Source organism: Stenella coeruleoalba (assembly GCF_951394435.1).
Source record: "Stenella coeruleoalba genome assembly, chromosome: 1".
NCBI lineage: Eukaryota > Metazoa > Chordata > Mammalia > Artiodactyla > Delphinidae > Stenella > Stenella coeruleoalba.
The window spans coordinates 22431324-22457921 of NC_137169.1; the positions used below are offsets into that span (position 1 = coordinate 22431324).

At 40.7% G+C, this 26598-nt stretch overlaps 1 protein-coding gene across 14 annotated transcripts in view; it reads left to right on the forward strand.

Moving 5' to 3' along the window:
• The window catches only part of EPB41 (erythrocyte membrane protein band 4.1), a 205130-nt gene that overhangs the window by 19614 nt on the left and 158918 nt on the right, over positions 1 to 26598 (forward strand). The window contains exon 1 of one of the 14 annotated variants that reach the window (XM_079913027.1): positions 189 to 774. The exons of the other annotated variants lie outside the window; for them this stretch is intronic. The gene's annotated coding sequence lies outside the window, so the exon portion shown is untranslated. Of the gene's footprint in view, positions 1 to 188; positions 775 to 26598 lie in introns of those variants that run through there. 14 annotated transcript variants of the gene reach the window in all.

Here is a 26598-nt window from a genome sequence, read left to right on the forward strand (position 1 = left end):
TGAAGTCTCATCGAATGTCAGTGTTGGAATGGCGCCTAGAGACGTCAAGTTAGTAGATGGGGAAACTGAGGCCCAGAAAAGCTGAATGACTTACCCAAGGTCACTAGGTCCATTTGGGGGACAGTCAGCGTGGGTAGCTTGGGAGCAACTTCCAAATCTCAGACCCTTACCTGGCCCTCCTTGGGGTGGGTGGGGTGGGAAAGGGCGTCACCTTCGTCCAGGGCACTGGCTACGTTCCCCACGTGGGTACCTCAGGGGTCGGGAAAGCACGGACTCTAGAGCGGGTTCGACCTGCGCCTGCGCACACGCGGCCAGCCCCCTAGCCTTTTCCCCTCTTTTTCCTTCCCCTCCCTGCTACTTACCGGCCTAGGGGAGGGGGGAAATGAGAGGAGCCAGAACTTGGCCTCAGCCAATGGGCTGGCGGGCCGCGGGCCCGGCCCACTACTTCCCTACGGCGCCACCCAATAGAAATTTACTACAATGTTGTGGCGAATAGAGGGGGAGGGCGCGCGGGGCGGGCTGGCTAAGGGCCGGGCGGGCCTCGCTTTGCTGAGTGAAGGCGGGAGGGCGCGCGCCGGGGCCGCCTGCTCGCTCCCTCACTCGCTCGCTCCCTCCCTCCGCCGGTGGGTTAGTCAGTCAGTCAGTCCGCCCGCCAGCAGCCCGCGGGCCAGCGAGCCGCAGAGGGCCGAGCCTCGGACGCCGGCGCCTCCTTCTGCCATTGTTCGTCTGGCGGCTGCAGAGGCGGGCACGGGAGCCCGGGCCCCGGAGCCAGCGGTGAGGCTAGGTGGCGGCGGCGCGCGAGCGGAGCTGGGGTGGGGGGCTCGGAGCTGTCCCCGAGGGGACGGTCCTGGAGGCCGCGGCGGCGCCGAAGCCTCTTTGTCTCCAGCCCCCCGCAGGCCCGGGCCGGGGGCGCGCGCTCCACGGCCTCCGCACGCCCTCGGCACGCCGGTGGCCGAGGGGCTGGAGCCGGGGACGCGGCCGGCCTGAGGGGAAAGAGGCGGGGGTGGCGCTGGGGGAGCGTTTAAAAGTTAGGCTCAGGGTGCATTTTTGACGAGGGGAAATCGGTACCGTCTGGTCTGTCAGTCATTGTACAGTGGGCAGGAGCCCTGGAAGGAAACCAGATGGGGGCGAGTTGCAGGTTTCGGGCGGCGAAGGTGTGGGGTGCAGCCGCAGAGAGGTTTCTCGGTGAAGAGGTAGCTGGGCGGTCTGGAGAAGTCAGGCACAATGTGAGGGGTGGAGGGAGCCCTGCAAGGACTTTAAGGCCTTCCCGCCATAGACACCCACATCATTAAGAAAAATTCCCCAAACCCGAGGGCTCTATGCTCTCCCGCTGAGTCTTCCCGGGTCCCAGGGACCAAAGGGTTAAATCGATTCTCTCAGCGTCGTGACCTCCTTTTTCAGTTCGCGCATCTGTCGGCTTGGACGTATTTCCTCCTGCTTGCTGGGCTGCCTTTACCTGTGGAGAGGCTGGATCTAGACTCGCCCTCCGAGATGCATCCCCAGGCTGTTAGTCCTGGTGGGGGTTTGCCAAAAGAGGTTTTTTCTTCCCAGAAACGGGCATTCTCTTGAGAGAGAAAGTGATCTCACGTGAAACAAATTGCTGACGGATAGGTTTCTGGCCACATGATAGCGACTGTCATCCTGTTGTTTCTCAAACTGTACCCAACCATAAATGCCTAGTCTGTGGAGACTTGTCGTTTTTTGGCATGTATTGCTGATTAGGAGTTAGTTTTTTTTTTAAAGAGATGCCGAGCTTTTTTTAGTAGTCTGGGTGATTTCACAGCTGCTATTCTGTTCTTTCTGTTTTTAGGGAAGGTTGCAAGAAATGGTTATGTCTCTGTCTTGGATATTATTATAGTGAATTTATACTCTCTTGAGGATATATACTGTACCCAGTGCTGTTGCTCATTATTGTTTTCTATATCTCAGTCTCGGCAGTATTTTTTACCGTTTAAATCAAATATATTTATATACATGCTATATATATTATAAATATCTTTATATAATTCTTATCATCTCAATTTTGTGTAGCATTAACTCTTACTTTTTGTGGAAACTTGATGTCCTCTTCATTTTCCTTTTCTGTAAGTTGGAAACAATAAGTTCTTTGCCAGCCGACCAATTTTGGTTTTATAAAGTAGTTTCTTGGGGTGTTATTAATATAATCCATATGGAGTACATAGCAGAATATATGACACACAGTAAGCACTCAATAAATGACAGATTAAAAAAAGTTGATATAATGCCTGAACATCAGATCGCCTTGGTATCAAGGTGCTAATTCAGACTGCCTTCTACAGGAAGGTTATAATTAAGGTAAAGATAGGTGTTATTCATATCCCTGGGGAAACCGAAGTGCGGTATATCTTTGCCACTATTAAAAGTGAACTTACCTGCAGCACCATGCTAACCTTCTGATTCCTCTTTCTTCTAGTAACAAAACTACACTTTTTTCCTTGTATAATTGAATTCAGGCTTACAAATAAATGATTTTGATCTTTAGGCCTCACTGAAATTCTTCCAACATTTATACCAGTGTTTTATAACCAAATATCTTTTAGGTAAGTCCTTGCACAATGTGGTCCCAATCTACCTTTCTACCTTTATTCTCTTTATTACTTGTATTTTCCAACCAAAAAGAACTGCTCAGTAATAACCCATGCTTTCCTATCTCTGTACCTTTGGCCATGAGGTTCCATCTACACTTGTCACATATATTCCTTCTGATAGTTTTGAGTTCTCTTAAAAATGTCCCATATTAGTAATTTGAAGTGTGGGGAAAATTTCCCTATGTGAAAGGAACTTGATGGAATTTTTTGTTTTGTTCTGAGTTTTCTTTGAGCTTCATTAATATGGCCAGCCAGTTGAATTTTTTTTATTTTGCGGTACGCGGGCCTCTCACTGTTGTGGCCTCTCCCGTTGCGGAGCACAGGCTCTGGACGCGCAGGCTCAGCGGCCACGGCTCACGGGCCCAGCCGCTCCGCGGCATGTGGGATCTTCCCGGACCGGGGCACGAACCCGTGTCCCCTGCATCGGCAGGTGGACTCTCAACCACTGCGCCACCAGGGAAGCCCCAGCCAGTTGAATTTTAACTGGTGTTTGTTAAAAGGATTTAGCTCCTAAGTGCCCCATCAATGTGTGTAGCCCTTAGTGGTAGATGATGGCTGATGGTAGATTAAGAAAACCGCTTAGGCTTCCATTCTACTCAGAGCTAAGAACTCTACCAGTTGACAGGTTTAACACTTGGAAACTCTGGCTGTCAACAAATAGACTAAACTAATAGAAGAAAGTTTTACATTTTAGGTGGATTTCTGCTTGCTTTCTACATCTCTTTCTTGGTGGTCTAAGGGTCAGCGTGTCCTTAATGTTGGTTAAACACTCAAATCATATTTATTGTATCCAAGTATTAGATATGGTAAACAAGCCTATGTTTTATTTAATTTTATTTTTTGGCCACTCCTCAAGGCATGTGGGATCTTAGTTCCCTGACCAGGGATTGAACCAGTGACCCCTGCATTGGAAGCTCAGTGGCTTAACTACTGGACCACCAGGGAACCCCCAAGCCTATGTTTTAAAGTAGGCTCATCTTCAATATAATATATAAAATAACGTGATGTGATACTTTATATAATAGTAAGAGAATAGTACACAAATCTTTCTCTTTTCATTTTAAAAGTACTTGTATCCTTTCTTTTTCTCTTAAGAAACATTTCTAAGCTAATACCTAAATTAACAAATGATTTTAAAGTATTTCTGTCTCCTCTGAAAAAAAATGGTGTGTCATTTTGTTGAGATATGACCTATGTATTTTTCCTGTTATTCTCTCTCTCTCTTTTTTTTTTTTGCGGTACGCGGGCCTCTCACTGTTGCGGCCTCTCCCGTTGCGGAGCACAGGCTCCGGACACGCAGGCCCAGCGGCCATGGCTCACGGGCCTAGCCGCTCCGCGGCATGTGGGATCTTCCCGGACCGGGGCACGAACCCGTGTCCCCTGCATCGGCAGGCGGACTCTCAACCACTGCGCCACCAGGGAAGCCCTGTTATTCTCTTTTGTCAGGTTTGTGCCTCACATTTAAAATTCACCAGTGTGATGTTTTCTTGTATGCAGCTTGAGTTTAAAATTTTTGGAAACTACAAAGCCAGCCTTCCATTTTATGCCTGAGTTTATGGTCTTAATTTTAAACAGATTCATTTTATGGGAGATAGTGTGCTTACAGTGCTATTTGGTTTCCTTCCTCCTGCTCCTAAGAAGGCTTCAGAGTTAAGCTTGTCAGAAGTGTTGCCTAAAAGTCACAGGATTCTTGAATTCTCTGCAGGTACTTTGGTATGCTTATCAGTAGATTGTGATTTAAAATGTGCAGTGTGTGATTTGTGATGTGAGTTATAGGGCTTGCTTATATTGTTTTCTGAATGTCCAGATCTAATTTAATATTGGTGATCTGATTTTATAACTTTAGAATATCAGTGGCTATCAGGGGCTAAATGTGGTTCTGAAATCAATAGGAGTGTATATTTAGATCAGTCTGTTTCCTTGTTATCTAAGAAGCAGGTCAGTGCAGGTGCTGCCAGTGTACTTTTCCAAGAGTCTCATCAAATTCGTGATTGGTCACATGTATATTCAAATGGAGATTCATTGCTACCTCTAAAGGACTTATTTTTTCCCCAACTGCTTGAGCATAGAATCACCTTATTTTATTTGTGAGCTAAACAATAATAATTCTAACATCTTTTTTCTTATGAACCACTTTGCTTTTTTTCTGTGAATAAAGGCCCCAAAGATTAAACTTGTAAAAACTATTAAGAGAGGCCTCTGAATTGATCAGTTACAGGTCTTATTTATGCAGAGTATCTAGAATTATTGGAAGGTAGTTGATTCATTGCATTTGTAATAGCTTTTAGTTAGAAAAGAGCCAGATTCCAAATATATATGTCAGTTTTTGTTGTTTATTTAAGTTTGTTGGTATGCCACTGGTAGCTTACTTTGTGTCCTTTTTATGAGTGGGTTCATGGTGTGCTCAGTAAAATGTGGTGTAACAAATACTCTGGTGTACACACTGGCTTAGATTAGTATTTATTTATTTATTTTTAAAATAAATTTATTTAAGTAATTTATCTTTTGGCTGCATTGGGTCTTCGTTGCTGCACGCGGGCCTTCTCTAGTTGCAGCGAGCGGGGGCTACTCTTCGTTGTGGTGCACGGGCTTCTCATTGCGGTGGCTTCTTTTATTGCAGAGCACGGGCTCTAGGTGCATGGGCTAATTCTAGATTATAGTTAACCCTTAATGCAGGGGTTAGGGGTGCTGACCTTCCGTGCAGTTGAACTTGTGTAACTTATAGTTGGCCCTTCATATATGTGGTTCTTCCATGTATGTGGTTCTGCCTCTGAGGATTCAACCAACCTTGGATGGTGTAGTACGGTAGTGTTTACTATTGAAAAAAATCTGTGTATAGGTGAACCTGCGCAGTTCAAACCCCTGTTATTCAAGGGTCAACTGTGCGGTGGAAGCCTGGAGTCCTCACCAATGGACTGCCAGGGAAGTCCCCAGAAGACTTTTTGAGACATTTTCTCCTAATCATCCCTTCCCTCCACGAAGATTTTATTTTTTTTCCTAATATTTATTTATTTTTGGGGGGTCAACTGTATTATCTAATAATATTATCTATTAATAGGGACAGGAATACATCAGTTTCTTTTTGGAAATAGGTGGAAATAATAAGATAAAATAAAATAGGGTATAATATATACTCCTGTAGTTAATTGTGATTTATAAATGTGATCTGCCTGCTCCTTGTGTCTACCATCCTCTATAACAATCCAGGTAACCTGTTTGGTAGGCCCTTTATATGGCTGAATTGTAACACTGGACCCAACATAGACTGAGGTTTAGTTACTTTCTATGTTAATATTCACTCAGACACTTTAACATTATATTTTGATAGCATTAAACCATCATAACGTTACTGAGTGAGCAACTCTGTGATTTAACAACATTAAAGCATGGGATTATTTTGAATGGGTTAAGTTTCAGCCTGTGACCCACAACAAGTGTAACAGAAATGTATACTTTTGGTAATTTATGAATATGTAGTAGTATGCCAAGGTTCAGTTGTGATTGCTATTTAACTATTAGTTAATGCTTGCATAAATTCAGTAACCCTATTAGAATCATTTTAACACAATGGGATCTTAACAGTATGTCTTTGAGTACATCATCTTATAAAGAAATGCTATTTTAATTTATATGTCAAGAATGTTTTTTTTTTTTTTTTTTTTTTTCTTCGGTACATGGGCCTCTCACTGCTGTGGCCTCTCCCGTTGCGGAGCACAGGCTCCGGATGCGCAGGCTCAGCGGCCATGGCTCACGGGCCCAGCCGCTCCGCGGCATGTGGGATCTTACCGGACCGGGGCACGAACCCATGTCCCCTGCATCAGCAGGTGGACTCTCAACCACTGCGCCACCAGGGAAGCCCAAGAATGTTTTTTTTTTTTAGAGACTTCTTTAAAAAATTTTTTTATTTTTTTCCAAATTTATTTATTTTATTTATTTATTTTTGGCTGCGCCGGGCTTTCGTCGCTGCACGCGGGCCCTCCCTAGTTGTGGCGAGTGGGAGCTACTCTTTGTTGCGATGCGTGGACCTCTCACCGCCGCGGCCTCTCTTATTGCGGACCACAGGCTCTAGGCACGCGGGCCCCAGCAGCTGTGGCCTGCGGGCTCAGCAGTTGTGGCTCGTGGGCTCCAGAGTGCAGGCTCAGCTGTTGTGGCACACGGGCTTATTTACTCCGTGGCGTGTGGGATCTTCCCGGACCAGGGATCAAACCCGTGTCCCCTACATTGGCAGGCGGACTCCCAACCACTGTGCCACCAGGGAAGCCCAGGCATGTATTTCAATTAACCAGTTTGAAATTCTACATATATTCAAGTGAAAAGTGTTTCACCTTGATAATACACTTGGTACAGATTTTTGAAATTCATTTACACTACTGGTTTTGACCATATGGACACAGGCAGACCTGTCAAGAGCTTCAAGGATTTAAGCCTTCAAATTTTACCTGCCAGCCATTTCATCAGTAGGGACACATGGAAGACAGTTTAAAGTGAAGGCTCTTTTTTTTACTGCTGCCACCCACTTGCACTTTCTTCCCCTTTTATCATTTTTAATGATTCAGAAAATCGACACTGTTGCTAACTTACTACCTGCAATGTTCTGCGAATCTTGATGGTATTATATAATTATATAAGCCGTTTGCGTGGTGTCATATGATGTTGTATATATGTCCTCCCACACATGTGTCTTTAGAGTAATTTCTTTCCATCTGGTGTTGGAAATGAGCTCTTTGTGAGGTTATTTTTAAATCTTCAAGCTTTCTGGCATCCTCAACACTTGAAATAACACAATTGATTTTGAAGGCAAGAAAACCCACATAGTATATATTTAGTGGGTTTTTTTTTCCAGTGAAAATGTGAATAGTATTTTATTTAAAAAATCATATCCTGTGTTCCAAATAGGCAAAACATGTGCTTTATGTTTAGATTGTTTCTAGATAATTTTGTTAGTAGGAAATAATCAGTCAGTTGTTGCCAAGTAGATAAAGTAAAGGAGAAATAGTTAAGGGAAAGGATGCCAAGAATAAGAGAACTGTTGGAAGAAAGATGTTTCAGAGATATTTTATTCTCTGAAGGTTTATTGGAATCCTCATCTGAACTCTTGCAGCATTTATTTGTTTCATACCAAATTTGTCACGTGTTGCTTTATATTGCACATGAAACTGGTGTTTCCCAATAAGGTTGTCAGCTTCTGGAGGGCAGAGGGTCAATATCGTGTCTTTCATTATCCTCCCCATCCTCCCAAACACAGATATTGCTTAGTACAGTAGCTAGATATGTAACATAGACATGTAGAATTGTAGTGAGAATGTGAATTCCAGGATAATTAAGATTAAAACCTGGTTATAATTCTGATTGCTTCTGATTGCCTCTGTGTGTGTGTATCATATTTTCTTGGAAAGTAAGTTGCACATATCATGACAATCTACTCCTAAAATACTTCAGTATCTCCTAAGAATAAAGAGATTATTCTACGTTAGTCACAATACCATTATCATACATAAGAAAATTAACAATATTTACATAATAACAACGAATATCCAGTCTATATTTTAAAAAGATCGATGTCATCTACTCAGAAAGATTCATCCAATAATTTCTTTTCTTCAGATGCTATTTTTGTTGACTTCTCTTTGCTAGTTGTATTATCTCTAATATGACTGTTAGTGAACACTGGTTCGCAGGAAATGTTTAATAGTTAATGTACTCCCTTTGGTGTTTCATAAGATTGGAAAGACTAGCATTGGGGTGAATGATTGCATAATGATCAGAGCATCATATTTAAATAAATATCTTAAAGAATATATCAGGTTTCCAAAGGGCATCGTGTTTTTGTTTTGTTTTTAGATTTTTATTATGTGTACTGTGGTAGGCAGCCTTTAAGATGGCTCCAGTGATTCCTGCCTCATGGTTTTCATGCCTTTGTGTAATCCCTTCCCTTTGAGTGTGCCCTGGACCCAGTGACTTCTTTTTTTTTTTTAATAAATTTATTTATTTTTGGCTGCCTTGGGTCTTCGTTGCCACGCGCAGGCTTTCTCTAGTTGCGGCGAGTGGGGGTTACTCTTCGTTGTGGTGCGCAGGCTTCTCACTGCGGTGACTTCTCTTGTTGCGGAGCACGGGCTCTAGGCTCGCGGGCTTCAGTAGTTGTGGCACGTGGGCTCAGTAGTTGTGGCTCGCGGGCTCTAGAGCGCAGGCTCAGTAGTTGTGGTGCATGGGCCTAGTTGCTCCGCGGCATGTGGGATCTTCCCGGACCAGGGATTTGAACCCGTGTCCCCTGCATTGGCAGGCGGATTCTTAACCACTGTGCCACCAGGGAGGTCCACCAGTGACTTAACTTCTAATGAATAGAATACAGCACAAGTGGTGGGATATCACTTCCAAGATTGGGTTACAAAAGGCTGTGGTTTCTGTCTTGGGCACTCTCATCTTGGGTACTCTCTGGCCGTCTTCCTGTCACTTGGATAACCAGCTGCTATTACCTAGGAACATTCAGGCAGTCTATGGAGAGGCCCACGTGGTGAGAAACCAAGTTTGTTAGTAACTACTATGAAAGTGAGCTTGGAAGCAGATTCTTCAGGCAGAGTTGAGCTTTGAGAGGAGTGTAAACTTGGTTGACAGCTTGACTGCAACTTCATGAGAGACCTTGAGCTAAAGGCACCGAGCTAAGCCATGCTTGAATTCTTGACCCACAGAAACTGAGATCATAAATGTTTGTTGTTTTAAGCCACCAAGTTTTGGAGGTAATTTGTTGTATGACAATAGACAACTAATACACCTACCATTTATTAATTTAATAAATATTTATTGATCATCTACTATTCACCAGGTCCTGTCCTAAGTGCTTTGGGACATAACAGTGAAAAAAGTAGATTAGAAATGTCTGTTCTTGTGGAGTTTACATTTTAGTGGGAGAGGACAAATAATAAAGTATACAAATCAGGGATAAAATATATAAGGTTTTAGTGAGGATCAGGGAAAGCAGGATAAGGGGACAAAGAGTGAGGGAAGTGGGGTGGATATTTTCTGTAGGGTGGTCAGAAACAACCTCTCTGGTAAGGTGACTTTTGAGCAGAGTCCTGAATGGTATCTGGAGAAGAGCATTCCAGGCGGAACAACATGTGCAAAGGTTAAGCGTGTTTGGTGTGTTTGAGAAACATTGAGTAAGCCAGCATTGCAGGGTCAAGATGATCTACGGGGAAATGTTAGGAGTTGAGTTCAGGGAGGTTATAGGCGGGAGGAGCAGTTCACGTGGTGCCTTGTTGGCTGTGCTACAGACTTTGCTTTTTTTTTCTGAGATGGGAATTCTTGAGAGGATTTTAGCAGAGGTATGGCATGATCATTTAATTAATACATACTAATTGATTATCCACAATGAGCAGGACCTTGTGCGTATATGTGGTCACAGAAATGTAGAAGACATGACCCCTGTCCTAAGGAAGTTTAGTGATCTAGTATTAGAAATCACTGGGCATGCACCCAAAAACTTAGGAATAGAGGCGCTGTGTTGGAAGGGCATATAGTTATAGGAAGAGCACAGAGTATGACCTGGGTTAAAATTCTGGCTCTTCTACTTGGTTTAACACATTTCAGCCACAATTTACTGGGTGGTATTATATACCTGGTAAAATAGTAATGCTACTGTTTATTGATGACTTATTATGAGCCACAGTCTGGGCTGTGTGCTTTGTAGGGATGACATAGGTGTTGAAGAGTGTGAGCTCCAGGGCTAGAATGCCTGGTTTTAAATTCTCGTTATGTCACTCTTTAGTTGGTGGTGACCTTGGGCAAATTACTTCTGTACCTCAATTTACTCATTGTGTAACATGTGGATGATAAAAAATACTTAGCTTTTAAGGTTGTTATAATGAAAAATGAGTTAATATATGCAAGGTATTTAGAACAGTGTCTGACACCAGATAAATGTTAGCCATTATTTTTACATTTAAGCCTCACCACAACCCTATGAAGTAGGTGTGAGTCATCCCATTTTACATTTTAAATAGCAGGTTAAAAATTAAGTAACTTGTCCAAAGTTGTACAACTAGCAAGTGAAAATTGGCCTCAAAGCCGAATTCTTTACTGCTACACCTTTACTTAGTACAACCATGAACATGTTAAGAAGGAGAGATGCAGGCCTTCTGCCAGAGATAATGATTTCTTAATGATTGTGATCTTGTGAAAGTACTTTTCTATGCCTCAGTTTTCTATAAAATCAGAATGATACCCACATTACACAGAATACATAGTAATAACAAGCAAAAACAAACCTTGCAGTGTGCCCACCATCTACAGATAATCAGCAAATGTTAGTTCCCTTTTACCTATGATAAAATATGACCTCGTGAAAATGGGGACAAATAATCTTTGGTTAAGGAGAAGAATTTTTATATCTTGACCCATACCTTTTTTCTACTTAAATTGGGCATCTATGTTTCTATATTATTATTATGTATAAATAAATACAGCTGTATAGAAATGTATATCGTTTTGTCTGCCTTTGGATTTGATTCAGACTTACACTGTAACATTTTTAAGCCTGTGTGTCAGTATTCTAAAGACCTGTTTCACAGCAGCTCTGGCTTCAGAGCTTCATTTCCGGGTTGGTAGGACACGATCATGTGGTTGATGTCCCAATTGTTGCTTTTATCTTTTTCGGCAGATGTGAAAGTAAACATACAAGGTTGAAAAACAGGAAGGGGTTTGGCTGCTGTTCGTTGGGAGGGTATTTTTGCAGGGGAATTTGTACATAAGCCACCTGAAATCTGAAGTGCCTTGACTCTTCCTGACATTTTAGCAGATACAAAAAGATACTATACCTTATTGTCATAGAGTAAGTAAAAAAGCAAATGATTTTGCAGTTGAATGAATTTGTGAATTTGCGTATAATTTTGTGTTGAAACATGTTGGAGAAGTGAGATAGTGTGTTCCTTTTTTTGTTTGAAACAGAGAACTGATGTGTGACTTCATAGTCACCCCCATTCTGGGTTCTTTTTACCTGGGGAATACTTTCTCAATAAGGAAATGTAGAGCTTTTTGTTATTTTTGGGTATCTGTATCATTACACTTGAACTTCAGAAGCCAAAACTTAAGACAGCATTTTTCTACTTGGCTCTTGTCTTTGTTTCTGAGGAAAGGGATGAACACATATGAAATGTTAGCTATATAGCAGGTACTGCTCTTCGTATATGCTAACTAAGTGCATATATTAAATTTAAATATTTCCATCTTTGACATTCAATCCATGAGTTGTTTTTATTGATTTGGAGAAATCCCTCCCTCTTTCCCTTCTCCTTCTCCTTCCCTTTCTGTCCCTCCCTCCCTTTCTTCCTTCCTACTCCTTCTCTTAAATGATTCTCTCCCATACTTTTGCTGAACAGTTTTCTATTAATAGTATTTGGAGGCAGTGTGATGTAGCAGTGAGTAACGGTATGGATTTTGGAATCAGATAGACCTGGGTTTACAGTAAGGTTGTTTTTGGCAGGAAGAAACTGCTTTCTATCTTAATAAGTAAAAGCCAGGATCCTCCAGAGTTGGCTTTAGGAGGAGATTCTGCACATGGAGTAGGATAATTGGAACTCCCAGCAAGGACTTTTGTTCCCAAAGATTCACCTTTCCCTGGGGGAATCCCTTGTTGACCTCAGGGAGTGTTGCCTTCCTTTAATTTTCTGTCCCAGAGGTGAGTCTTCTCTTAATACTCCTTTAGTACACAGCTGAGACCAGGCTGGAACATTTAGTACTTTACTAAAGGCTAGGAGATACAAAAGGGAAATAGCTGAGAGTTACTAGGATGCTTCTATATAATCTGGCTCACAAGATAAAACTCCTCTTTAATTGGTGGTCTTCTTTTGGGATGGCTCCCCTCTTAATTGCAACACACATGTCTGCCTTCCAGTGGCAGAAGCCATTTCCATTAACGCTTCTACCCGGCAGTGCCTACAGCATATACAGATTGCCCTAAACCCAGAGGAGAAGGCCAAGAAAAAAAAGAGGTTCTCTGTTTTGCCAGCCTTTGGTTATATTTGAGAGAGGAGCCACTTCTTGCTTGTGATCAACACCAGGTCTATACAACCTTTAAGGGAAACCACCGTTACTCATAGAATATCTGATTAGCATTCACAGAAAAAAACAAACAGAGGGGTTTGGGGCTAAAGGTGGGAGGGGGAGGCTTCCTTTTAACCATTTACCCCAGATTATATAATCTCTGATTATAACTCAGTAATTTGGCACAAAATAGCTCTCAATAAATATTCCCTCCCCATTTTTTGATTCTTAACCCAATTTGATACCTAAGGAGCTGTCCTTTAAACTTGTTGAATTTTATCTCAGAGTTTTGCTTGAAGAGATCCTAGTCCTTAATCAGGTCCAAAGCTGGGCTGAGGACAGTGGTGATAAACATCACTCGGTGTGATCAAGATGGAACACCTGGTGCTCTGAGCAGTCTAAGTTTAAATGCTAAAAGAAGTGTCCTTTGTATCACAGACTATTAATTCCAGAAGGGGATATAGAACTTGGCTATTGCTACAAGGTTCCTGGCTTGTTTTAAGATAGAAAAAGTATAATAGAGTCAAAGACCTTTGGAGCCACAGACCTGGTTTAGAATCCTGGCTCTGATACTGTTTAGCTGTATGTATTTGGGCAAGTTACTTATCCTCCTTGTGTCTCAGTTTCTTTGTTAAATTTGTGTAACGTTTGACATGACATTACTACCTTTTAGAACTGCTGAAAAGACTAGAAATAATATGTAATATGTTTAATGTAGTGCCAGCACACAGTGGACAATTAATGAATAGGAAATAATAATTATTATTATTTTAAATGACATTTCTTTAAAATCCATCTTCTCTGATTTATACATATTCTGACCTTGGCTTTTTTTTTTGACAGCTTTATTGAGATATAATTAATTAACAATTTTCTCATTTAAAGTATACAATTCAGTGTGTTCTAGTATGTGCAGGCATCATCTCAATCTAATTTTAGAATATTTTTGTCCCCCCAAAAAGAACCCCCGTACCCATTAGCAGTCAATCCCCATTCCCCACCCTGCAATCCCAGCATTAGGCAACCACTAACTATCAATGCTTCGTGTCTCTATAGATTTACCTGTTCTGGATATTTCATATAAATGGAATCATTCAATATGTGGCCTTTTGTGATTGGCATCTTTCAATTAGCATTTTCAGGGTTTGTCCGTGTGGTGGTTTATCAATAGCTCATACCTTTTTATTGCTGAGTAAGATTCCATTATATGGCTGTACTACATTTTATTTATCCATTCATCAGCTGATGGACATTTGGGTTGCTTTCACTTTCTGACTATTATGTTTTTGTTTTTGTTTTTTGCGGTACGCGGGCCTCTCACTGTTGTGGCCTCTCCCGTTGCGGAGCGCAGGCTCTGGACGCGCAGGCTCAGTGGCCATGGCTCACGGGCCTAGCCGCTCCGCGGCATGTGGGATCTTCCCGGACCGGGGCACGAACCCGTGTCCCCTGCATCGGCAGGTGGACTCTCAACCACCGCGCCACCAGGGAAGCCCACTTTTTGACTATTATGAATAATGCTGCTGTGAACATTCATGCACAAGTTTTTGTGTGAACATATGTTTTCATTTTTCCTGAGTATGTACATAGGAGTGGAATTGCTAGGTCATATGGTAACTCTGTGTTAACATTTTGAGGAACTGTCATTGGCTGGTTTTAATCATGTTTTTCCTCTTTGATTGCATGGTCTTCTGTTTTCTGTCAGCCATCTTCACTGTTAGTTACCAACAGCTTACTGAATTATTTATTTATTTGGCTGCGTTGGGTCTTTGTTGCTGTGCGTGGACTTTTCTGTAATTGTGGCAAGTGGGGGCTACTCTTCGTGTGGTGCTCGGACTTCTCATTGTGGTGGCCTCTCTTGTTGCAGAGCACTGGCTCTAGGCACACGGGCTTCCGTAGTTGCGGCACGCAGGCTCAGTAGTTGTGGCTCGTGGGCTTCGGAGCGCAGGCTCAGTAGTTGTTGTGCACGGGCCCAGTTGCTCCGCGGCATGTGGGATCTTCCCAGACCGGGGCTCGAACCCATGTCCCCTGCATTGGCAGGCAGATTCTTAACCACTGCCCCACTAGGGAAGTCCATGAATTATTATTATTTTTAAAAATTATTTATTTATTTTTGGCTGTGTTGGGTCTTCGTTGCTGTGCACGGGCTTTCTCTAGTTGTGGCAGGCGGGGGCTACTCTTCCTTGCGGTGCGCGGGCTTCTCATTGCGGTGGCTTCTCTTGTTGTGGAGCACGGGCTCTAGACACGCGGGCTTCAGTAGTTGTGGCACGTGGGCTCAGTAGTTGTGGCTCACGGGCTCTAGAGCAGACTCAGTAGTTGTGGTGCACGGGCTTAGTTGCTCCGCGGCATTTGGGATCTTCCCAGACCAGGGCTTGAACCCGTGTCCCCTGCATTGGCAGGTGGATTCTTAACCACTTTGCCACCAGGGAAGCCCCCATGAATTATTTTTGATTATGTTCTTACTGTTTAGCTGTAGCCCATCTTGCTTAAATAATGTCATTGCAAATGAATCTGTTTTTATATAGATTATACCACATATCCATGAAATGTTCTTTTCTGTTTCATCACCTTTTTTTACCTGTTATCTTCCTCTCTGGCTGAATATAGTTTTACAAATAAAAGTTCTAAATAAAATTCTACTGAAATTTGATCCATACTTGGTTTACTGTACCTGGTTATGATAGTACACAAGATCTGTGATAGGAGATCTTTTTTCTTTAAATTTTATTTACTTTATTTTTGGCCACGTTGGGTCTTTATTGTTGTGCACGGGCTTTCTCTAGTTGCAGCAAGTGGGGATTACTCTTCGTCGCAGTGCGCGGGCTTCTCACTGCGGTGGCTTCTCTTGTTGCTGAGCATGGGCTCTAGGTGCGAGGGCTTTGTTAGTTGTGGCATGCGGGCTCAGTAGTTGTGGCTCGTGGGGTCTAGAGCACAGGCTTAGTAGTTGTGGTGCACGGACTTAGTTGCTCCGCGGCTTGTGGGGTCTTCCCGGACCAGGGCTCCAACCCATGTCCCCTGTATTGGCAGGCGGATTCTTAACCACTGTGCCACCAGGGAAGTCCCGCTAAACTTTAAAATAACTAAATGATTTCTCATTTAGATATCTCTTCTACTTTATTTTAAATTATCTAGAAAAGCAGGTATAACAAATGGTAGGTCGTTGATTCTCATCAGAGACAATTTTCTATGTGAAAATTGTGACCAAGATAGACTGGTTTTACTTTGGTGTATGAAAAGTAACCCTTTACACATTGAGAAACTCTTTGCCTTTTTCTCTGTATTTCATCTTCTATTTTTCTAAGATTTTATCTATTCTTAGAAATTCGATTACTACCTGAAGCAGTTGACTCTAAGATCTACATTTTCCAATCTTGACACCCATATTCCATTTCTGTCTTTTCACTGTCTATGGATAACTCCTTTTGGGTATTTTATGTCATCACCTCTCTTCACCATTCATCTATCCAGTGTTTTATTCTTTGCTAGTCACTGTACTAGAAATCAGGATTTCAGAGATGAACAAGGCACAATTCCTACCCTCAAAGAAACTACCAGTAAACGTGGAATAGCTCTGTAAGGAGATATGCACAGGATATTATGGGATTACAGAGAAGGAAAACCAAGGAAGAGAAGAAAATTCTACTAGGGACAAGGGAGTAGCCGAGGAAAAGGTTTCCAAGAAGTGACTCTGAGTAAATTCTTGAAGGACACATGAGAATTAGCCAGTCCAATTGGAAAGGAGTGTGTGTGAAGAGTTTTTCAGATAGAGGGGACTGTAAATGCAAAGGCACAAAAAGGAGAAACAAGTTAGGAGAACTTTGAGTAATTTTCTGCCTTAGAGTACATCATGTGGAGAGAGGTGTAGTGAGAAATCAGATCATGAAGAATCATGGATGCCATTATTAAGGGATTTAAACTTTGTTCTGAAGCATATGGTGAGCCATGAGCTGATTATATTATTGAAAGATTATTCTGGTGGCTCTGTGGAGGATGAATGGGAGAGGACTGAAACTGGAGGCAGGAAGAAGAAATAAAAGGCTGCTATGTTAAACCAGAACAAAGATTACTGGGGCCTGAACCTAGACAGTGACAGTGGAAGGGATAAGATAAGTTAAGAGATATTTAGGAGTTAGGTTAAATTTCATTTGAAGATGCATTGACTGTGTGAAGCAAGGCTGACACTCAGGTTTTTTGTTTGTAGGACAGGGCTTATGATTAGGTTTGCTTGTTACATAACCTTAGTGTTCTGCACTTCTCTGTAATACTCAGTACCATTGTAATTTCTTGTTTAATTTCTACCTTCCCTGCTAGACTATAAGACTCTGAAGGCAAGAACCATATCTGTGTTACTGATTTTCAAATACTTAGTGTCCAGTTTACTGCCTGCCATACTGTGTGAATGGATGAATGAGGAAGTAAATGGTGCTGCCATTGACCAGTGCAGGTTAAATGTAGGCTGTTTTCATTGTTTTTTTGTTGTTGTTTTATTATACTAGCAACAGTAATTTTCCCTTTCCCAGACTTGAAACCGTGGTTTAATATTTTCCTTCTTTATATCCTTCACCCATCATATTCTCTTTGTCATCAAGTTTTCTTATGTCTTTCATTTTAATATGTCTTGGATTTGTCCTTTCATTTGCATTCTTGCTGACAAAGCACTAACTCAGACCAAGGCTAAATTGTGTTAACCTTTTTTTTTATATGTAAACTTTTATCTTGGGACAGTTTTATTTTATTTTAAATTTTATTTATTTATTTTTTGGCTGTGTTGGGTCTTCATTGCGGCGCATAGGCTTTCTCTAGTTGCCGCAAGCGGGGGCTACTCTTCGTTGTGGTGCACAGGCTTCTCATTGTGGTGGCTTCTCTTGTTGTGGACCATGGGCTCTAGGCGCGTGGGCTTCAGTAGTTGTGGCTCACAGGCTCTAGAGCACAGGCTCAGTAGTTGTGGTGCACAGACTTAGTAGCTCCGAAGCATGTGGGATCTTCCTGGACCAGGGATCAAACCTGTGTCCCCTGCATTGGCAGGCGGATTCTTAACCACAGCGCCACCAGGGAAGTTCTTATTTTGGAACAGTTTTAGATTTATAAGATTACTGCGAAGATTGTACAGAGTGTTCCTGTATACCCCACACCCAGTTTCCCCTAGTATTAATATCTTATGTTAGTATGGTACATATGTTAAAATTATTTAACCATATTGATACATTATTATTAAAGTCCATACTTTTTTTTAAAGCAAATTTTTATTTATTTTTTATTTTTGGCTGTGCTGCGAAGCTTGTGGGATCTTAGTTCCCCGAACAGGGATTGAACCCGGGCCCTTGGCAGCGAGAACGCAGAGTCCTAACCACTGGACCGCCAGGGAATTCCCAAGTCCATACTTTATACGTTCAGATTTCCTCAGTTTTTTCTAATGTCCTTCTTTCTGTTCTAGGATCTCATCCAAGATACACATTACGTTTAGGAGCAGTGTCTCCTTAGGCTTTTCTTGGTTGTGGCTGTTTCTCCAACTTTCCTTATTTTTGATGGTCTTGACTGTTCTGAGGATTACTGGTCAGCTATTTTAGAGAATGTACCTCAAATGGGATTTGTTACATGTTTTTCCCATGATTTGGATAACAGGGTTTTGGGAGGAAACCACAAAGGTAAAGTGCTATTCTCATTATATCCTAACAAGGGTACATACTATCAATATGATTTATCACTGTTGATATTGACCTTGCTCTTGACTTGAGGTACTTTGTCATCTTTCTCCACCGTAAAATTTCTCTTTTTCCCCCGTCCTTTCCATACTGTACTCTTTGAAAGGAAGTCACTATGCACAGCACTCACTTAAGGAGTGGAGCGTTATGCTCCATTTCCTTGGGGGCAAAGTATCTACCTCAATTATTTGGAATTCTGCACCAGGGATTTATCTCTTCTCCATTTATTTATTCAACCATTTATTTATGGGTATTTATATATATTTTAGATTATAATTCAATGCTACTTTATTTTGTTGTTCAAATTGTTCCAGCTTTGGCCATTGGGAGCTCTTTTAATTGGCCTCTAGGTTCCTTAGACATACCCTCATCAGTGTACATGTGTGTGTGTGTGTGTGTGTGTGTGTGTGTGTGTGTTTGAACACTTTCTTACTTTCTGGCACTACAGGATGTTCCATGCTTATTTTGTATAATTACTGTCCCAGTCCTGGAATCAGTTATTTCTCTAGGGAACCCTGTTCCTTTTATTGGAGAATGGTATTAGAAACCAAGACCTGTGCATTAACTACCTAGTTGATCTTCTTGCACTTGGTCTTTTTCCTTTCCAGTTCATCCTGCCATATTTATCTTCCTTAAATAGAACTTCCATTGAGTAGGTGATTTATCTCCTTAAGAGTTATTATAGCTCTCTACTGCTGATCTGATCAAACACTATCTTTAGCTTAGCTTTCTTGGCCTCACCTAATTTACTTTTCTCATTTGTTTAAGGGTTTATCTCTCATTTCCTTCTTGTGCTGTTCTGACCTTGGCCCTTTCTTCTCTAACATTCCAAGTGTAATTCACACTTTCCTTATTCTTATCTTTGTGTGTTTTGGGTTTTTGAATTATTAGACTTGCATGTTTATTGTACTTGGTAATTAATAGTCAAAATTAGAAATCAAATACAGAAGAGACTCCAGAAATCATTTGGCCCATCTTCTCATTTAGAGATAAGGAGATCTGGCCCCTAAATCTGGAGTGAGTGACTTGACCAATTCATGGCAGAGACAGAATTTGGTCCTTGGCTTTATCTCACTTTGTACAGTATTCTTTTCCTCATATGCAAATACTCCCCCAATATCCCTTTTAAAAAATTTGAGATATAATTTATATACCATAAAATTTACCATTTAAATATGTGGGTTTTCATATATTTACCATCATTATTATTTAATTCCAGAACATTTTCATTACCCTAATAAGAAACCTCTTACGAACTAGCAGTCACTCCCTGTTTCTCCCTCCCCGTGGACTTTGGCAACCACTATACTTCTGTAGATTTACATATTATGGACATTTCATGTAAATGGAATCCTATAATATGTGGCCATTTGTGTTAGGCTTCTTTTACTTAGCATAATGTTTTCAAAGTTCACCCATGTGGTAGCATCTTTTTTATTTTTACTCTTTTTATTGATGAATAATATTCCACCATATGGGTGTACCACATTTTGTTTATCCATTCATTAGTTGATGGATACTGCATTGTTTGTACTTTTGGACTATTATGAATAATGCTGCTATGAACGTTGATGTACAAGTTTTTGTTTGAATATCTGTTTTCAGTTCTCTTGTGTATATACCTAGGAATGGAATTGCTGGGTCATATGATAATTCTGTGTTTAACTTTTTGAGGAATTGCCACACTGTTTTCCATAGTGGCTGTACCATTTTATATTTCTACCAGCATTGTATGAGGTTACTGACTTCTCAGCATCTTCACCAACACTTGTTATTTTTCCTTTTGTTAAAAAAAACATTAAAGCTATTCTAGTGAGTGTGAAATGGTATCTTATTGTGGTTTTGAGTTGCAGTTCCCTCATGACTAATGATGTTGAATATTCTATGTGCTTATTGAATATCTGCATATCCTCTCTGGTGAAATGTCTACTCAAGTCCTTTGACTATTTTTTTAAAATGTTAATTAATTAATTTATTATTTATTTTTGGTTGCACTGGGTCTTTGTTGCTGTGCGTGGGCTTTCTGTAGTTGTGGTGAATGGGGGCTGCTCTTCCTTGCGGTGCGCGGGCTTCTCATTGCGGTGGCTTCTCTTGTTGTGGAGCATGGGCTCTAGGTACGTGGGCTTCAGTAGTTGTGGCACGTGGGCTCAGCAGTTGTGGCTCGCGGGCTCTAGAGCACAGGCTCAGTAATTGTGGTGCATGGGCTTAGTTGCTCCACGGCATGTGGGATCTGCCCAGACCAGGGCTCGAACCCATGTCCCCTGCACTGACAGGTGGATTCTTAACCACTGCGCCAGCAGGGAAGCCCCTCCTTTGACTATTTTTAAATTGAGTTATTTGTCTTTTTATTGTTGAGCTGTAAGAGTTCTTTATATATTCTTAAGACTAAACTCTCATCAAATATATGATTTGCAAGTATTTTCTCCCCTTCTGGGGTTATCGTTTCTCTTTCTTGATGATGTCCTTGGAAGCACAAACATTTTAAATTTTGATGAAGTCCAGTTTCTCAAAATTTTTTGGTTGCTCATGCTTTTGATGTCCTATCTAAGAAATCATTGCCTAATCCAAGACTATAAATATTTACACTTACATTTTCTTCTAAGAGTTTTATAGTTTTAGCTCTTACATTCATATATTTGATCCATCTTGAGTTAATTTTTTATAGGGTCTGAGGCAAGGGTCCAAATTCGTCTTTTGCATGTGTCTATCCAGTTGTCCCAGAAATGCATTTGTTGCCTGCATTGAATTGTCTTGGCACCCTGTTGAAAACCAGCTGGGCATAAATATATGGTTTTGTTTTTGGACTCTCAATTCTGTTCCATTGATCTACATGTCTATCCTTATGCCAGTACCACAGTGTTTTGATTACTATAGCTTTGTAGTAAGCTTTGAAATCAATAAGTGTGAGTCCTCCAACTATGGTCTTATTTTTCAAGATTGTTCTGGCTGTTCTGGTTATTCCTTGCATTTCCATATGAACTTTAGGATCATTTCTACAGAAAAAGGCAGTTGGCATTTTGATAGTGACTGCATTGAATTTGTAGATCAATTTGGAGAATATCACCATCTTAACACTATTAATTCTTCCAATCCATGAACATGGGATGCTATTCTGTTATTCCATAAGATGTTATGGAAAAACCTGAATGAACTTTTTGGCCAACCCAATAGGTCTTTAATTTTTTCATTGATATGTTGTAGTTTTTTGTACAAGTCATTATTATTATTATTTTTGGTTAAATTCATTCCTAAGTATTTTATTCATTTTGATGCTATTATAAATGGAATTGTCTTCCTAATTTCATTTTTGGATAGTTTATTGCTAATGTATAGAAATATAATTGATTTTTTTTTTACTATTTTTTATATGTTTTTTATTTCTTTTTCTTGCTTAATTACCCTGGCTAGAACCTTCAGTACAGTGTTGAATAGAAGTGGTAAGAGCAGACATCCTCAGGGCTATTAGGGAGAAAGCTTTCTCCCTATGTATGGGATGTATTGATGTTAGCTGGAGGTTTTTCATACTCTTCATCAGATTGAGGACGTTTCTATCTATTTCTTGTCTGTTGAGTGTTTTGTTTTGTTTTTTTCTTGTCATGGAAGGGTGTTGGGTTTTGTCAGATGCTTTTTCTGCATCTATTGAGATGATCATGAAGAATTTGTCTTTTATTTTATTGATATGGTGTATTACATTGATTGACTTGCAAGGCTGATCGAACCTTACATTCCTGGGATAAATTTCACTTTGTAATGGTGTATAATCCTTTTTATATGTTACCAGATTTGGTTTGCTAGTATTTTGTTGAGGATTTTTGTGTCTATATTTATAAGGGATATGATCCTGTAGTTTTTTCTTTTCTTGTGAAGTCTGTCTGGTTTTGGTATCAGTAATACTGGACTCATAGAATAAGTTAGGAAATGATCCTTCTCTTAGATTTTTTTGGGAAGAGTTTGTGAAGGATTGGTGTCAATTATTTTTTAAACATTTGGTAGAACCCACAAGTGAAGGCATGTGAACTTCTTTGGTGGGAAGGTTTTTGAATATTAACTTAATCTCTTATTATAGATCTATTCAGATTTTCTATTTCTTGGTAGTTTGTTTTCAGGAATATTCCATTTTATCTAGATTATCTGATTTGTTGGCATAGAATTGTTCACTTGTTTATAGCGTTCCCATATAACCCTTCCCCCCCTGTAAAGTTGGTGGCAATGTCCCCTCTTTCACTCCTGATTTCTGTAATTTGAGTTTTCTCTCTTTTTTACTTTGTCAGCCTAGCCAAAGGCTTATCAATTTTGCTTATCTTTTCAAATAAAAAAATTAAAAAAAAATTTTTTGGCTGCATTGGGTCTTCGTTTTTGTGCATGGGCTTTCTCTAGTTGCAGCGAGTGGGGGCTACTCTTCATTGTGGTGTGCGGGCTTCTCACTGTGGTGGCTTCTCTTGTTGCAGACCACAGGCTCTAGGCGCACAGGCTTCAGTAGTTGCAGCACGCGGGCTCAGTAGTTGTGGCTCGCGGATTCTAGAGCACAGGCTCAGCAGTCATAGCACACGGACTTAGTTGCTCCGCGGCATGTGGGATCTTCCTGGACCAGGGCTCGAACCCATGTCCCCTGCCTTGGCAGGCGGATTCTTAACCACTGCACCACCAGGGAAGCCCTGTAAGTGCTTTTAATCCTTGATTTTTTCTTATATTTTTAATTCAGAAGGCCTAGTATCAGGTTATCTATTGCTACATGTTAATCACCTCAAATTTCAGTGAGTTCAAATAATAACTTTTATTGTTCATGATTCTCTGGACAAGGGTTTTGGGCAGGACTTTGTGAAAATGGTTCATTTCTGTTCCATGTGCTATGGGTAGGGCAGCTTGTCTCTACTTCATGTGGTGTAACTACCAGTGGCTGGGCTGGAGCTAGAGGATACAAGATGGCCTTAGGTTCATGTCTGATGCCTCAACTGGGGTGGTTCATCATCTGGAGGCTAGCTGGGAAGACGGGGCCTTATATTGTGACTCTAATACTTGATAGGAAGAGTTTGTGGCTATCTTTGTAGCCAAACTACCATAGTTTTTAAAGAAATGTTAAATTGGGTGGAGAGCTTAAATCTTGAATTTAAACTGTTCTTTCCTGTTTTGGACATTACTTTCAGAATAATTCTTGGAAATGCCCTGATGAAACTTAGGTAACTAACATTAAAATATATCACCTGAAATCGGAGAGCAAAATATTTCTTGTGAAATAATTGAAATAACCAGTTTTGACGTTATGTTTGGTTGGTTCAAAGATTAGCGTTCTTAAAAAAAAAAAAAATAAAAAAAGATTAGCGTTCTTTTTGGGAGTCAAGTTTGTTGGGGAAACTGTTCTAGTCTGGTTCCAATTATGTTTAATTATGAGATGAGTTATTCTAGTCCTAAGTAGGGAAACCAAAATATCCAGAGATTGGTTGTATGTTGTGTAACTAAAAGAAAATGTTTACAACTGTCTGACATGTGATATGCCAAGAAATATGTATTTGGATATTCAATGTGTTGCTTGATAAGAAAATGAAAGCATGACATTTACTTTTCTTACTGGGGACTTTTCATATCTGAAGGTCTTAATGAATTACCCATTACCCAGGGGTATGGGATATGAAAAGCACATAAGAAAATCACTAGATGGTGATTTTGGCTTTTAGAAATATTTCATAGTATTTGATAGAATACCAGATTATAATAACTTTTATTGTGGAGACAAATGATGAGGAAGAATGAGTTGAAGGTGGTTATAGGCAGGTTTTATTAGATGAGTGTTCTTTGGAGGAAAACCTGTTTTTTAATGAGTCTGTACTGAGTTATAAGAGATACTTGTCAAAAGTTACCTAAGCCATGGTAATGTTTTTTTAAAGTTATATACTTCTGTTTATTGTTACTATAGTTTGTATCAGGGAAATCAATATGTTTATGCAAAAATAAAGTTAACAGCACTGTCACTCCTTGGTAAATAACCGTACATTTTATCTAATTACCTTTACATTTCAGCTAATTACTTATCTTCTGGGACCTGACGTATCAATAGCTTGCTTATTCATTTATTTTTAAGCCGTGGTATTAATTTATCAGCAGAGATAGTTTTCTGCAAAGATCCATAGAAATAAATGACTTAAAATGCATTATCTTTCTAAATTTTAAAAGTAATAACTGTGGAGTTTTAGAAAATTTGGGCAGTATACAAAACTAAAAATTACCCATAATCTTATCAAATATTGGTAACACTATAAACATATTGATGGTATTTCTCTCTGGCCTTTTATATTTTCACTTGTTGAGGTAATGTGGAGCTTTTTGGATTTCATCCCCCCAACCCCTCTCATACTGATTTCATTGGGAAGTCTTACTTTGTTCTTTAAATTATAATAAGAATAATAATAGGAGACTCAGTTTATTGGAAGAAAAGAGAAAAGAGAAATTCCTTCCCTACTTACATGCTAAGAGTATAGCTTTCAACCCTGGTCAATGGAACAAAGTCTGATGTTAGCTTGGTAAAAGCTTTTGAAGATAACAATTCACTTGATTCTAAGGTAGAAAATCAAGATTTCAAAATGAATTTGTAGAACCAGAATATAATTCTATTTATAAATCTATAAATTTTGGGGCAATAAAAATAGTTCTTAGTAGTGATGATATGAACTAAATTGTCTCTGATTATGCTGTAAATGGCTTTATGTCCATGCAGTCCCTATTGTTACTTGGTTAGTTATCAGGTGATAATCGCATGGAGACAATTCTTTGTCTAATATGTGTTCCTGAGGAGAACTGCATCTGGGACATAAGTCGTCTTCTCCTTCTTCTCTTTTTCTCCTTCTCCCTCCCCCTCCTTTTTCCCCTCCCCCTCTCCTCCTTCTTTTTCTTCATATTGATGAAGATGGTGTATACATCTTTAAGGGTGTACCTGTTACATAATATGAGTTTAGTTAATGTTTGTTTATGATAATGACTACTTGTAGGCAGTTTTTAAACTGATGGTTTTTAAAGGAGCTATTTCTCCAACCCAAAATATTGTGAGAGTAGATGGAAGAAGGTATCTTTTACATTGTAACGTAGCAGCACTCTAAAGGAAAAAGGGGAGTTTCATAACTCTAACGGAAGAAAGGTGTTGTGGACCAGTAGAATGTATCAGGTATAGGTATTTAATGTTCTGTTTTTCTTTTATTTTCTTTAAGTTAAAAAATGAGCTATAGGGCTTCCCTGGTGGTGCAGCAGTTGAGAGTCTGCCTGCCAATGCAGGGGACACGGGTTCGTGCCCCGATCCGGGAAGATCCCACGTGCCACGGAGTGGCTGGGCCTGTGAGCCATGGCTGCTGAGCCTGCACGTCCGGAGCCTGTGCTCCGCAACGGGAGAGGTCACAACAGTGAGAGGCCCGCGTACCGCAAAAAAATAAATAAATAAATAAATAAAGAGCTATAGTTATTGTATTGATGTGCATTATGAGGTTATCATTAGAATACTACTATCTGTTGGGCTTCCCTGGTGGCGCAGTGGTTAAGAATCCGCCTGACATTGCAGGGGACAGGGCTTTGAGCCCTGGTCTGGGAAGATCCCACATGCCGTGGAGCATTTAAGTCCGTGCACCACAACTACTAAGCCTGTGCTCTAGAGCCCGTGAGCCACAACTACTGAGCCCGTGTGCCACAACTACTGAAGTGCCTAGAGCCTGTGCTCTGCAACAAGAGAAGCCACCACAATGAGAAGAACGCAGACCGCAACGAAGAGTAGCTCCTGCTCGCTGCAACTAGAGAAAGCCTGTGTGCAGCCAAAAAAAAACCCCCAAAACCTTCTTTTTTTTTTTTTGTTTTGAAAAAAGAATACTGTCTGGGGCTTCCCTGGCGGCGCAGTGGTTTAGAGTCCGCCTGCCGATGCAAGGGACGCGGTTTCGTGCCCCGGTCCGGGAAGATCCCACATGCCGCGGAGCGGCTGGGCCCGTGAGCCATGGCCGCTGAGCCTGCACGTCCGGAGCCTGTGCTCCGCAACGGGAGAGGCCACAACAGTGAGAGGCCCGCGTACCGCAAAAAAAAAAAAAAAAAAAAAAAAAAAGAATACTATCTGTTAACAGCTGAATGTTACCCATATTAATTATTGTCTGTTTTAGTAGGGTTCCTTAATAGATTTGGTAGCAAAATTGGAAAATAAATTTGCTTTCAATGATACACATCTTGTTGGGTTGGCTGAATTAGATTGGCATCTAAAATTAGTCAAGATTTGGCAGAGATGTTGTGGTAGA